Raw genomic sequence first — 15,230 nt, forward strand, 5'->3', positions numbered from 1 at the left:
AATTTCACATAAAATTAAAAAATGCCAATTTAAAAATAGTCCATAATTAACAATGTAGACATACCTGGCATTAAAACAGCACTTCCTCTGTTCATTAATCACGTCCCCAGGACTATCCTATATTACACTTGCCATCCCCAGGCCTATCCTATATTACACTAGTCATCCCCAGGTCTCTCCTATATTACACTGGGTGTCTGGAACGGATTAATTGGATTTACATTATTTCTTATGGAGAAAATGGTTTTGGTTTTCGTGAATTTGGGTTTTTGGCAGACTCTCTAGAATGGATTAATCATGAAAATCAAAGGTCCACTGTACCTTATTGCATACTGATATAAAAGTTAGGTAACTGAAGTGATTAATTAGATTTATAATAGTGAGGAAGTACAGAACATATAACAATATTACAATTAGTAAATTTAGTAATGGGAATGATTTTGTCTTGGCATGATACACTGTTTCTAGGACTATTAACAATGCAAGGAATTCGCAAGAGCAGGCGAAATATACACAAACACTTATCTCTGGCTGAAGGAGACTCGAACCTACGAACCTTGGGACAAGGTACGCAGTGCTTTACCAATCTACCCACACTGGACAATACCTTGGCGTGTAGCTTTTGATACAGTAAACCACAGCATCCTACTCCACAAACTTGATCATAATGGCATAAGAGGCCACACACACACTTACATATTTCAAATCCTACCTTACTAACAGGCATTAATACATCTCTATTAAGGACACAACCTCATCAATAAGACCACTGGACAGGGAAGTGTTCTTGGTCCCCTGCTCTTCCTCTCATACATCAATGCTCTTCCTAATGTATCACAACACCTTAAACTTATTCTCTTTGCTGATGACACGACTTATGCCATCTCCCACCCGAATCTTGCCTCACTCAACACTACTGTTAACAAAGAGCTTGTAAAAATATCGACCTGGATGACTACTAATAAACTTACACTTAATATTGACAAAACCTGCTACATTATGTTTGGGAACAGAACAGGTGTTGCCTGCCCAGAGATTTTTGTGTCTGGTATTGTCTATGGGTCTGTTGCAACTATCAAGAAAGTGTTTTAGTTCCGGGTTAATATTAGAATTTATAGTTCTGTAAATGTAGGTTGCACTGTAGTAGGTGTGAATGTTTTGTACAGTAAGTTTAGGTCTTTGAAAGGTGGAGGGGTGTGTTGCTTAGCACTGGATTGTGTGATAATTCTTACTGCAGCTTTTTGTTGGTTTATTATTGGCTTTAGGTGGGTTGCTGCTGTTGATTCCCAAGCATAAATAGCATAGGTGAGGTAGGGATAGATGAGTGAATAGTATAGTGTGAGTAGGGCTGATTGTGGTACGTAGTAATGTATCATGGAGAGGATCCCAACTGTTTTGGATACTTTTTATTATTGTGTGTTGGATATGGGTGTTGATTTTCAGGCTGCTGTCAAGGTACAGGCCAAGAAATTTGCCTTCATTATGTTTAGCAATAAGAGTGTTGTCAATCACAATGTTGAACTGGGCTGAACATTATGAAACAAGAGGGTATATAAAAAAAAAAACCTGGAAAACACTTTCTTATCCTGGGTTCTAAAAGCTGACTAGAACCAGAGATATTGTTCTAACTGAACCCAGTGAACCACATCTCCAGCCTATTAAAACAGGCAATAAGTTAAATGACTTCTTCTCTACCATAGGATCAAATCTAGCAAACAAAATTCCAAGTACTTACACCTGAGTGAGTGATTACCTAGAGATGCAAACTTGCCAACATCCTCTATGAGCCAGTAGGCTTGCTGCAGTGTTCCTCCATTCTCATTTCGCTCCAACCAAGCCCACTGAAATCACTCTGATTATTAATTCACTGAAAAATAAATCAGGAAATTTAGCTTAATTTTCAGCACTACTGTTCAAAAGAGCAGCTTACATCCTTTCATCCACCCATTACATTACTATTCAACAAATCGTTAGAAACCAGTACTTTCCTGGTATTACTCAAGACAGCAAGAGTTACTCCAATAAACAAAGGTAGAGACCCAACTGATGTAAATAATTACAGTGGACCCCCGGTTTACGATATTATTTCATTCAAGAAGTATGTTCAGGTGCCAGTACTGAACGAACTTGTTCCCATAAGGAATATTGTGAATTAGATTAGTCCATTTCAGACCCCCAAACATACATGTACAAACGCACTTACATAAATACACTTACATAATTAGTCACATTGGGAGGTGATCGTAAAACAGAGGTCCACTGTATAGGCAAATATCTAACTTACCATTGTTATCCAAAATTTTTGAAAAAGTAATACAGGAGAGCCTCACTTTACAACATTTCACTAAAATAAAATTTTTTATTTAGTCAGACTTCCCACAATAAATATATTCACCATTCACTATAAGTTAAGAATGAAAATACAGTAGGGCCCCACTTATACGGCAGGTTAGGTTCCAGGCTACTGCCGTAAAGCTGAAATTGCCGTAAAGTGGAACACCCTTTTTTTCCCCTTACAAATGCATACAAATACTAGATAACAAGTTTACACTAACATATATTAAGTTAGCAATAGAACTAGGCATCAAAAAACAATAAAAAAGTACAATACACACACAGTGCACTCATTACATACCTTAAAATATTTGTAGTCTTAATCTAGGGTGAGACAAGTAGTATTTATTGTAAGAAATCAAGTGTGGTATGTATGGAAGTCAGTCGGGCTACCATACCAGGCTAACCAACCCACACATAATATTCCATTACATTTAAGCATCCCAGAGTGATAAAATGCATATACAGTTCACTCATTACTTTTATTTTTTTATTAGCACACTGGCCGATTCCCACCAAGGCAGGGTGGCCCAAAAAAAGAAAAACTTTCACCATCATTCACTCCATCACTGTCTTGCCAGAAGGGTGCTTTACACTACAGTTTTTAAACTGCAACATTAACACCCCTCCTTCAGAGTGCAGGCACTGTACTTCCCATCTCCAGGACTCAAATCCGGCCTGCCGGTTTCCCTGAATCCCTTCATAAATGTTAGTTTGCTCACACTCCAACAGCACGTCAAATATTAAAAACCATTTGTCTCCATTCACTCCTATCAAACACGCTCACGCATGCCCGCTGGAAGTCCAAGCCCCTCACACACAAAACCTCCTTTACCCCCTCCCTCGAACCTTTCCTAGGCCGACCCCTACCCCGTCTTCCTTCCACTACAGACTGATACACTCTTGAAGTCATTCTGTTGTGTTAGACAAGATGTAAGATTAGAAACATTGGACACAAAATCTGTTTGGCTACGGTTTCTCGAAGGTCATGAAAAATTAATTTTGGGTGTGATTTATAGGCTCCCAAACCTTGACAGGGAGTGTGGTAGGCTGCTATGGGATGAAATTCATAAGGTATCTAGATATGAAAATGTTGCATTAATGGGAAATTTTAACTTTAGAAAAATTGACTGGAACAACATGACAGGAAATCTTGAGTCGAGTGGCTTTCTTGATACGGTTCAAGACTGCTATTTAACCCTTTGACTGTTTCAGGCCCCTTTCTGAAACTCATTCTATGTCGCTCAATTTTTGAAAAAAAAAAAAAAAATATTTTTTCTTATGAAATGATAGAGAATCTTTTCTCGATGGTAATGACACCAAAAGTTCGAAATTTGGTCGAAAACTCATGGAATCATGCTCCCGCGAAGTTAGCGGTCTCGGCGACATAGGCGTATCGGCGATTTTGCCGACTTTGAGCCCTATTTTCAGCCAATTCCATTGTTCCAGTTGACCAAACTCATAGCTATTTCTTTAGAACTCCATTTTATCTATCAGCTGAGTACAAGAAACCTCCCATATACTAATTTGGACTACCCAATATGGTGGTCAGAAATTGGCAATTTGGCCAATTTCACGCAAACTAAAAAAAGATGCCAATTTCAAAATAGGGTCCAGAATAAACAAGGTAGACATTCGTGGCACTAAAATAACATATGCTCTGTTCATTAGTCACATCTCTAGGCCCCTCTTATATTATTATTGCTTTCTATTTTGATTTTATATTCATACAAAAAAATACAAAATTTACTGTTATGCAGACTACTGCATTATTGTAAAAATGGTATAAATAATATCAGTGCACTACTGAAAGAATATCAGACTCCCCAGTTGACGTGTATTGGACGTGTCGTGTGATTTATTTACTCCTGAACATTGGTAAAAATCGAACATTTACGCTACTTTGAGCTCAGTTTCAAAGTCATTTTCATCGTCAAAGTAATGAAAATCATCTCTATTTCTATAATATGTTTTCCATTTTATCACCTAAGACCACGAAAACACGAATACAACGATAAATACTATACGAAAATACACCTCAAAGTCGGCGTTTTATTCCAAAAAAACGATCAGAGTTTTTTTTTTCTCATTACGCAATGTGTGCTGCAGGATTTTTTTATGTGGTGCACACTGACCACACAGACCCATTCTCTCACATGTGGGCCTACCAGCTTTCTCCCGCTTGATTTGAAGCCGCTAGAATTATTGAGTATATTTTTTTTATTATTATCACACTGGCCGATTCCCACCAAGGCAGGGTGGCCCGAAAAAGAAAAACTTTCACCATCATTCACTCCATCACTGTCTTGCCAGAAGGGTGCTTTACACTACAGTTTTTAAACTGCAACATTAACACCCCTCCTTCAGAGTGCAGGCACTGTACAGTGGACCCCCGGTTAACGATTTTAATCCGTGCAAGAGGGGTAATTGTTATGCGAAATAATCGTTATGTGAATGAATTTTCCCCATAAGAAATAATGGAAATAAAATTAATCCGTGCAAGACACCCAAAAGTATGAAAAAAAAAATTTTTTACCACATGAAATGTTAATTTTAATACACACAAACTGAAAAAGGCATGCACACTTACATGACACTTACTTTTATTGAAGATCTGGTGATGATTGATGGGATGGGAGGAGGGGAGAGCATTATCTTCTTACTGTTTAGAAGGGGAATCCCCTTCCATTAGGACTTGAGGTAGCAAGTCCTTTTCTGGGGTTACTTCCCTTCTTCTTTTAATGCCACTAGGGCCAGCTTCAGAGTCACTGGACTTCTTTCGCACAACATATCTGTCCATAGTGGCCTGTACCTCTCGTTCCTTTATCACTTCCCTAAAGTGTTTCACAACATTGTCAGTGTACAGGTTGCCAACACGGCTTGCAATAGCTGTGTGAGGGTGATTTTCATCCATGAAGGTTTGCACTTCAAGCCACTTTGCACAGATTTCCTTTATCTTTGTAGTAGGCAACTTCTTCAATTTCTCTCTCCCCTCCTCTGAACCAGTTTCCCCAGGTCTGGCCTCTTGCTCTTGAAGTTGATCTATCAGCTCATCAGTGGTTAGTTCTTCATTGTCCTCCTCCACCAACTCTTCCACATCCTCCCCACTAACCTCCAACCCCAAGGACTTTCCCAATGCCACAATGGATTCCTCAACTGGCATAATCCTCTCAGGGTTAGCCTCAAACCCTTCAAAATCCCTTTTGTCTACACATTCTGGCCACAGTTTCTTCCAAGCAGAGTTCAAGGTCCTCTTAGTCACTTCCTCCCAAGCCTTACCTATAAGGTTTACACAATTGAGGATATTAAAGTGATCTCTCCAAAACTCTCTTAGAGTCAGTTCAGTTTCTGAGGTCATTACAAAGCACCTTTCAAACAGAGCTTTTGTGTACAGTTTCTTGAAGTTGGAAATAACCTGCTGGTCCATGGGCTGCAGGAGAGGAGTGGTATTAGGAGGCAAAAACTTCACCTTAATGAAGCTCATGTCCCCATAAAGTCGCTCTGCCACGTCTGTAGGATGACCAGGGGCATTGTCTAACACCAGGAGGCACTTAAGTTCTAATTTCTTTTCAGTTAGGTAATCTTTCACATTGGGGGCAAATGCATGGTGTAACCAGTTATAGAAAAATTCCCTAGTGACCCATGCCTTACTGTTTGCCCTCCACAGCACACACAAATTATCCTTGAGGACATTCTTTTGCCTGAACGCTCTGGGAGTTTCAGAGTGATACACTAATAAAGGCTTAACTTTGCAATCACCACTAGCATTGGCACACATCAACAAAGTAAGCCTGTCTTTCATAGGCTTATGTCCTGGGAGTGCCTTTTCCTCCTGAGTAATGTAGGTCCTGCTTGGCATTTTCTTCCAGAACAGGCCTGTTTCATCACAATTAAACACTTGTTCAGGTTTCAGTCCTTCAGTTTCTATGTACTCCTTGAATTCCTGCACATATTTTTCAGCCGCTTTGTGGTCCGAACTGGCAGCCTCACCATGCCTTATCACACTATGGATGCCACTACGCTTCTTAAATCTCTCAAACCAACCTTTGCTGGCCTTAAATTCACTCACATCATCACTAGTTGCAGGCATTTTTTTAATTAAATCCTCATGCAACTTCCTAGCCTTTTCACATATGATCGCTTGAGAGACGCTATCTCCTGCTAGCTGTTTTTCATTTATCCACACCAATAAGAGTCTCTCAACATCTTCCATCACTTGCGATCTTTGTTTCGAAAACACAGTTAAACCTTTGGCAAGAACAGCTTCCTTGATTGTCTTTCTGGTGCCCACAATAGTAGCGATGGTTGATTGGGGTTTCTTGTACAGCTTGACTAGGTCGGCTATACGCACTCCACTTTCATACTTATCAATGATCTCTTTCTTCATTTCAATGGTAATTCTCACCCTTAGTGGTGTAGGGTTGGCACTAGAAGCTTTCTTGGGGCCCATGGTCACTTATTTTCCAGAAACAGCACCGAAAACACTGTAATAATACGAAATATTCCGAGTGTATGCTTGGATGTTACCGCGGAGGCTGGCTGGTAAACAATGGCACGGGCGGCACATGTGAGGCTGGCTGAGGGCGCACATTGGACGCGTCTCGGACGAAAATCGGTGAGCGGGTTTTTAATCGGTATGCGCGGCAAAAATTTTGCGATTAAAGTAAGCGGTATGCGAAATAATCGCTATGTGATGCCATCGTTATGCGGGGGTCCACTGTACTTCCCATCTCCAGGACTCAAGTCCGGCCTGCCGGTTTCCCTGAACCCCTTCATAAATGTTACTTTGCTCACACTCCAACAGCACGTCAAGTATTAAAAACAATTTGTCTCCATTCACTCCTATCAAACACGCTCATGCATACCTGCTGGAAGTCCAAGCCCCTCGCACACAAAACCTCCTTTACCCCCTCTCTCCAACCTTTCCTAGGCCGACCCCTACCCCGCCTTCCTTCCACTACAGACTGATACACTCTTGAAGTCATTCTGTTTCGCTCCATTCTCTCTACATGTCCGAACCACCTCAACAACCCTTCCTCAGCCCTCTGGACAACAGTTTTGGTAATCCCGCACCTCCTCCTAACTTCCAAACTACGAATTCTCTGCATTATATTCACACCACACATTGCCCTCAGACATGACATCTCCACTGCCTCCAGCCTTCTCCTCGCTGCAACATTCATCACCCATGCTTCACACCCATATAAGAGCGTTGGTAAAACTATACTCTCATACATTCCCCTCTTTGCCTCCAAGGACAAAGTTCTTTGTCTCCACAGACTCCTAAGTGCACCACTCACTCTTTTTCCCTCATCAATTCTATGATTCACCTCATCTTTCATAGACCCATCCGCTGACACGTCCACTCCCAAATATCTGAATACATTCACCTCCTCCATACTCTCTCCCTCCAATCTGATATTCAATCTTTCATCACCTAATCTTTTTGTTATCCTCATAACCTTACTCTTTCCTGTATTCACCTTTAATTTTCTTCTTTTGCACACCCTACCAAATTCATCCACCAATCTCTGCAACTTCTCTTCAGAATCTCCCATGAGCACAGTGTCATCAGCAAAGAGCAGCTGTGACAACTCCCACTTTGTGTGTGATTCTTTATCTTTTAACTCCATGCCTCTTGTCAAGACCCTCGCATTTACTTCTCTTACAAACCCATCTATAAATATATTAAACAACCACGGTGACATCACACATCCTTGTCTAAGGCCTACTTTTACTGGGAAATAATTTCCCTCTTTCCTACATACTCTAACTTGAGCCTCACTATCCTCGTAAAAACTCTTCACTGCTTTCAGTAACCTACCTCCTACACCATACACTTGCAACATCTGCCACATTGCCCCCCTATCCACCCTGTCATACGCCTTTTCCAAATCCATAAATGCCACAAAGACCTCTTTAGCCTTATCTAAATACTGTTCACTTATATGTTTCACTGTAAACACCTGGTCCACACACCCCCTACCTTTCCTAAAGCCTCCTTGTTCATCTGCTATCCTATTCTCCGTCTTACTCTTAACTCTTTCAATAATAAGTCTACCATACACTTTACCAGGTATACTCAGCAGACTTATCCCCCTATAATTTTTGCACTCTCTTTTATCCCCTTTGCCTTTATACAAAGGAACTATGCATGCTCTCTGCCAATCCCTAGGTACCTTACCCTCTTCCATACATTTATTAAATAATTGCACCAACCACTCCAAAACTATATCCCCACCTGCTTTTAACATTTCTATCTTTATCCCATCAATCCCGGCTGCCTTACCCCCTTTCATTTTACCTACTGCCTCACGAACTTCCCCCACACTCACAACTGGCTCTTCCTCACTCCTACAAGATGTTATTCCTCCTTGCCCTATACACGAAATCACAGCTTCCCTATCTTCATCAACATTTAACAATTCCTCAAAATATTCCCTCCATCTTCCCAATACCTCTAACTCTCCATTTAATAACTCTCCTCTCCTATTTTTAACTGACAAATCCATTTGTTCTCTAGGCTTTCTTAACTTGTTAATCTCACTCCAAAACTTTTTCTTATTTTCAACAAAATTTGTTGATAACATCTCACCCACTCTCTCATTTGCTCTCTTTTTACATTGCTTCACCACTCTCTTAACCTCTCTCTTTTTCTCCATATACTCTTCCCTCCTTGCATCACTTCTACTTTGTAAAAACTTCTCATATGCTAACTTTTTCTCCCTTACTACTCTCTTTACATCATCATTCCACCAATCGCTCCTCTTCCCTCCCGCACCCACTTTCCTGTAACCACAAACTTCTGCTGAACACTCTAACACTACATTTTTAAACCTACCCCATACCTCTTCGACCCCATTGCCTATGCTCTCATTAGCCCATCTATCCTCCAATAGCTGTTTATATCTTACCCTAACTGCCTCCTCTTTTAGTTTATAAACCTTCACCTCTCTCTTCCCTGATGCTTCTATTCTCCTTGTATCCCATCTACCTTTTACTCTCAGTGTAGCTACAACTAGAAAGTGATCTGATATATCTGTGGCCCCTCTATAAACATGTACATCCTGAAGTCTACTCAACAGTCTTTTATCTACCAATACATAATCCAACAAACTACTGTCATTTCGCCCTACATCATATCTTGTATACTTATTTATCCTCTTTTTCTTAAAATATGTATTACCTATAACTAAACCCCTTTCTATACAAAGTTCAATCAAAGGGCTCCCATTATCATTTACACCTGGCACCCCAAACTTACCTACCACACCCTCTCTAAAAGTTTCTCCTACTTTAGCATTCAGGTCCCCTACCACAATTACTCTCTCACTTGGTTCAAAGGCTCCTATACTTTCACTTAACATCTCCCAAAATCTCTCTCTCACCTCTGCATTCCTCTCTTCTCCAGGTGCATACACGCTTATTATGACCCAGAAACATTGGCTCGTAAGACGTATTTATACGTCGAAAACAGTCAAAGGGTTAAAACGGTTTGTGATAACTGATTAGAGGAAACAGTCTGCTTGACTTGGTTCTTGCCAACAAAATTCACTAGTTAAAAATGTTAATGTTAGTGATGAGCTAGGGGAAAGTGATCACAAATCACTTAGTTTCAATATATCACGGAATTACCCAGATAACTGCAATCAAGTTGCTGTCCCAGATTTTCGCTTGACTGACTTCATGAGTATGAGAAATTACGTGGATGGGCTAAATTGGGTCGACCTTACTATGTGTCAGGTACATAGAGTTGGTTGCCAATATGATATATTTCAGAGCATAGTGCTGGCTGCCCAGATGACTTTTGTCCTAAACAGGAAAATTAGATCTAACAAAATTGACCCCAAATGGATAGACAATAGATTAAAACATCTCACTGGTCAAAAGAGAGGTATATTTAGGCATATCAAAAGAGGGGAAGTGCAGCTAAGAAATCAATATATTCAATTAAAGAAATACAAAAAGGAATGAGAAAATCAAAACGGGATTATGCGACTAAAATTGCAAGAGATTCGAAGACTAGCCCAAAAGGGTTCTTTCAGGCATACAGAAATAAGATTAAGGACAATATTGGCCCATTTAAGTAACTCAGGTCAGGTCACTGACGAATAAGGAAATGTGTCAACTTTTCAATACCTATTTCCTCAGTTTTTACTCAGGAAGATACAGTAGGGCCCCACTTATACGGCAGGTTAGGTTCCAGGTTACCGCCATAAAGCAGAAATCTCCGTAAAGTGGAACACCCTTTTTTGTCCCTTATAAATGCATACAAATACTAGATAACAAGTTTACACTAACATAAATTAAGTTAGCAATAGAACTAGGCATCAAAAGACAATAAAAAAGCAAAATACATATACTATAGCGCACTCATTACTTACCTTAAAATATTTGTAGTCTTAATCTAGGGTGAGACAAGTAGTATTTATTATAAGAAATCAAGTGTGGTATGTATGGTAGTCAGCCGGGCTACCATACCAGGCCACCCCACCTACACATAATATTTTATTACATTTAAGCATCCCAGAGCAATAAAATGCATATATAGTTCACTCTTTATTTACCTTAAAATATTTGTAGTCTTAATGTGGGATCAGGGGTGAGTAAACGAGATAAAACGAATAAATGAGAGAGAGAGAGAGAGAGAGAGAGAGAGAGAGAGAGAGAGAGAGAGAGAGAGAGAGAGAGAGAGAGAGAGAGAGAGAGAGAGAGAGAGAGAGAGAGAATGAGTACATGAGGGAGGGGAGGCGCAGAGTTTTGTAAACAAACCAGGCGAACGCAAGTTTTGTAAACAAACAAAGTGTACACGTCTGGTTTGTGTACAAGTTACATTGTGTACAAGTTGTCTCTACATTGATAGGGTAGAATAAATAAAGAAGAACACTCCCATTCTCATGTAACACCATTTTTAGAAGAAATGGCGTTCTGAGTGAAGGCAATGGAGATAAGTCACTCTGTCTGACTTTTTTTGGGTTATTCTAGGTTCTCTACACATATGCTGTTATGTATGATAATCTATGCAACTGCATTTGTGCATACCTGAATAAACTTACTGACATACGAAAGGAATAATTTTCTACAATTACCCCCAGTAACACATTTTCTCTGATGATGGACTAGAGAAAGTGTTATTCTTGCCATCACTCATAAAAGTCTGGCTCCCACATCTCATATTTATGTTTATTTATTCTATTGTGGGGTGTATTTATCATCTTTATATGTTATGTATCATGTTTATTATATAATTTTGAAAAAATATCATGGATGCATTAATGAGAAAGTATATAATAACGTAATATACGACATTTAATGAGACTCGGTGATTATTATTATCATTACTAATATGACATCTCGATACATACGACACTCTTACTGATTTTAATGTGTACCTGCACGCCAGCACAGTATGTAAGTTTATTTAGGTACAGGTATACATAAGCATAATCATCAGAGTATATATAAATTATAAAATAACTTTTAAAAAAACTTGAAATTTTGGAGTTTCCAGACATAATGGAGAGACTTAGCGCTTACGGATCTCACAGAGAATGTAAACAACCCGGGTGGGGCGCGGTGACCGTATTAGAAAGTCAGGTGGGGGAGCCATATAGATGTAGACAGCCTGTACTGTCTGCACAGACAGCCCATGCTGTCTGTCAGCTTAGTTCATATTTCGCGCCACTCAGGTGCTGCCATCTATAGGCCTTGCCACTTCAGTATGCCCAGACTTGCCTCGCTCTCACTCACACAGCGGCCTGGCATCAACACACAAGTACTCCCAGCTCTCTCTCGCGGGCATGGCCCTGCCCGGGCCATGGGCACAAACACACAAGCCTGTGTAACCCACCACTACTTATCAATAAAGTAAGAAGCCTCCGAAGAAGTATATCATTAACACCCCGCTACCAGACTGCCAAACAAGCCCGTTATAAATGGTGGCAGCGGTGGGATGAGTAGCACCACAGTGTTAAGTCACCCGCATGACCATACGTTTGACAGCTGATTACTCAGCCCTGAGCGTATGAGCCCCCTTGTACAGAAAGCTTTTATGCTCGTCGCTCGTGATGTTCTGCAGAATCGTACCTGCTACGATTCCCATCGAGATTTGTTTCACTTCACCTCCAGACCTTCAGAGTGCAGTTATATGTAGAGAAACAAGTCTGGGGACGCTTAGGCTAACCTCTGCTATAACTCCAACTGTCGAGAGATGATACTCGTCAAGCCGCAGCCAGGCCTGTCGGCAGGCGCTGTGTCAGCCTCGTGTCACAAGCTTCAGTGAGCAGCCTGCACAAAGAAGATGTCACTTTGACTGCTAGCTCTCTCACTACAGTCTGGTGTATGATGTTACGACTCCCAGATGTTTCGCCCAGTCGTCTCTGCCACGACTCGCTCCACGCTCGCCGGCAGTGACAGCCCAGCGACAGTACCAGTCGAGAAGTGTCCTCCTGAGTCGCTTGCCAGAAGTCCTGCCCAGTTGCCGAGTTTTGTCGACGCCTCACTCGAGGGCACCAGCATGTCGTGCCCCAGGTTGAGTGAAAACCTGCAGCGACTCCTACGATGTCTGCTTCACCGTTCCAGAGGAGACCGTACCCTGTTACGTCACAGCTCAGCCGCAGCGATGTCTCCCGTGTTGCAGTATCTGTCCAGACGCAGGAAGGCGTGCAGTGATACACTTCGATGCTCACTGCCTTTGACCACGATGTTTAGCACACCCCACATGTTTTTTTCTTCCCTCCCTGTAGGAAGTTTTTTTTCCATGTCCATATGTATATATATGTTTTTATTTTGTGTTCTGTGCCCTGTTCCTACGAGAGAGAGACCGAGTTTCTTTTACTACCAGTATTGTCGCGTCGGGACGACGCGCGGTAGGTGGCCGAGCGTATGTAGACAGCCTGTACTGTCTGCACAGACAGCCCATGCTGTCTGTCAGCTTAGTTCATATTTCGCGCCACTCAGGTGCTGCCATCTATAGGCCTTGCCACTTCAGTATGCCCAGACTTGCCTCGCTCTCACTCACACAGCGGCCTGGCATCAACACACAAGTACTCCCAGCTCTCTCTCGTGGGCATGGCCCTGCCCGGGCCATGGGCACAAACACACAAGCCTGTGTAACCCACCACTACTTATCAATAAAGTAAGAAGCCTCCGAAGAAGTATATCATTAACACCCCGCTACCAGACTGCCAAACAAGCCCGTTATATAGAGAGTTTTGGTCATAATCTGAAATCACTGTACAGTGGACCCCCCGCATACCGTTGGCATCACATAACGTTAAATCCGCATTGATACATTTTATCGCTAAGATTTTGCCTCGCATACCGCTAAAAAACCAGCTCAACACTACTTGTCCGAGGCGCGTCTAATGTGCGGCCTGAGCCAGCCTCACATGTTCCGCCGGTGGCATTGTTTACCAGCCAGCCTTAGCGGTAACATCCAAGCATACAATCGTAACATTTCGTATTATTACAGTGTTTTTGGTGATTTTATCTGCAAAATAAGTGACCATGGGCCCCAAGAAAGCTTCTAGTGCCAACCCTGTGGTAAAAAGGGTGAGAAATATTATCGAAATACTGTGGTACCATGGTCAACTGCTGATGCTGCTGCTGCTGTAGCACTGTCAGCTGCTGCTGCTGCTGTAGCACCGTCAGCTGCTGCTGCTGCTGTAGTACCATCTGCTGCTGCTGTAGCATCGTCTGCTGCTGCAGTAGCATCATCTGCTGCTGCTGTAGCACTGTCAGCTGCTGCTGCACTGTCAGTTGCTGCTGCTGCTGTAGCACTGTCAGCTGTTGTTGCTGCTGCTGTAGCACTGTCAGCTGCTGCTGCTGCTGCTGTAGCACTGTCAGCTGCTGCTGCTGCTGTACTACCGTCAGCTGCTGCTGCTGCTGTAGTACCGTCTGCTGCTGCTGTAGCATCGTCTGCTGCTGCTGTAGCATCGTCTGCTGCTGCTGTAGCACTGTCAGCTGCTGCTGCTGCTGTACCACAGTCAGCTGCTGCTGCTGCTGTAGTACCGTCTGCTGCTGCTGCCGCTGTAGTACCGTCTGCTGCTGCTGCTGCTGCTGTAGTACCGTCTGCTGCTGCTGTAGCATCGTCTGCTGCTGCTGTAGCCCTGTCAGCTGCTGCTGCTGCTGCTGTAGCACCGTTGTTGGTGTGGCTTATTGAGAATACCAAGAAACAATTAACCCCAGAGGGTTAGCCACCCAGGATAACCCAAAAAAGTCAGTGTCATCGACGACTGTCTAACTTATTTCCATTGGGGTCCTTAATCTTGTCTCCCAGGATGCAACCCACACCAGTCGACTAACACCCAGGTGAACAGGGAAAAATGCCTGGAACTAGTGCTCATATTGGTGAATTTAAAGCCAGCAAAGGTTGGTTTGAGAGATTTAAGAATCGTAGTGGCATACACAGTGTGGTAAGGCCTGTTCTGGAAGAAAATGCCAAACAGGACCTACAGTACTCAGGAGGAAAAGGCACTCCCAGGACACAGTGTCTCATCAGTCATTGCTGCATCTTCAATAAAGGTAAGTATCATTTATTCTTCATTTAGTAGATTAGTACATGCACAATACAGTGGAACCCCGCTTAACGATCACCTCCAAATGCGACCAATTATGTAAGTGTATTTATGTAAGTGCGTTTGTACGAGTATGTTTGGGGGTCTGAAATGGACTAATCTACTTCACAATATTCCTTATGGGAAAAAATTCGGTCAGTACTGGCACCTGAACATACTACTGGAATGAAAAAAGTTCGTTAACCGGGGGTCCACTGTATACGTATACTGTGCATGTACTACTCTACTATTGTGCATGTATCCTTCTCTTTGTGTGTAGGAAAATGTATATTTCATGTGGTAAAATTTTTTTTTTCATACTTTTGGATGTCTTGCACG

The 15,230-nt window shown here is 41.9% G+C and overlaps 1 protein-coding gene across 2 annotated transcripts in view; it reads right to left on the minus strand.

Moving 5' to 3' along the window:
* The window catches only part of LOC128693080 (zinc finger protein 84-like), a 51,071-nt gene that overhangs the window by 11,972 nt on the left and 23,869 nt on the right, over nt 1-15,230 (minus strand). The window contains exon 2 of one of the 2 annotated variants that reach the window (XM_053782576.2): nt 1,736-1,841. The gene's annotated coding sequence lies outside the window, so the exon portion shown is untranslated. Of the gene's footprint in view, nt 1-1,735; nt 1,868-15,230 lie in introns of both variants that reach the window. The other variant, XM_053782577.2, reaches the window with a different exon arrangement.

This window comes from Cherax quadricarinatus, chromosome 38, assembly GCF_038502225.1.
Source record: "Cherax quadricarinatus isolate ZL_2023a chromosome 38, ASM3850222v1, whole genome shotgun sequence".
Taxonomy (NCBI): Eukaryota; Metazoa; Arthropoda; class Malacostraca; order Decapoda; family Parastacidae; genus Cherax; species Cherax quadricarinatus.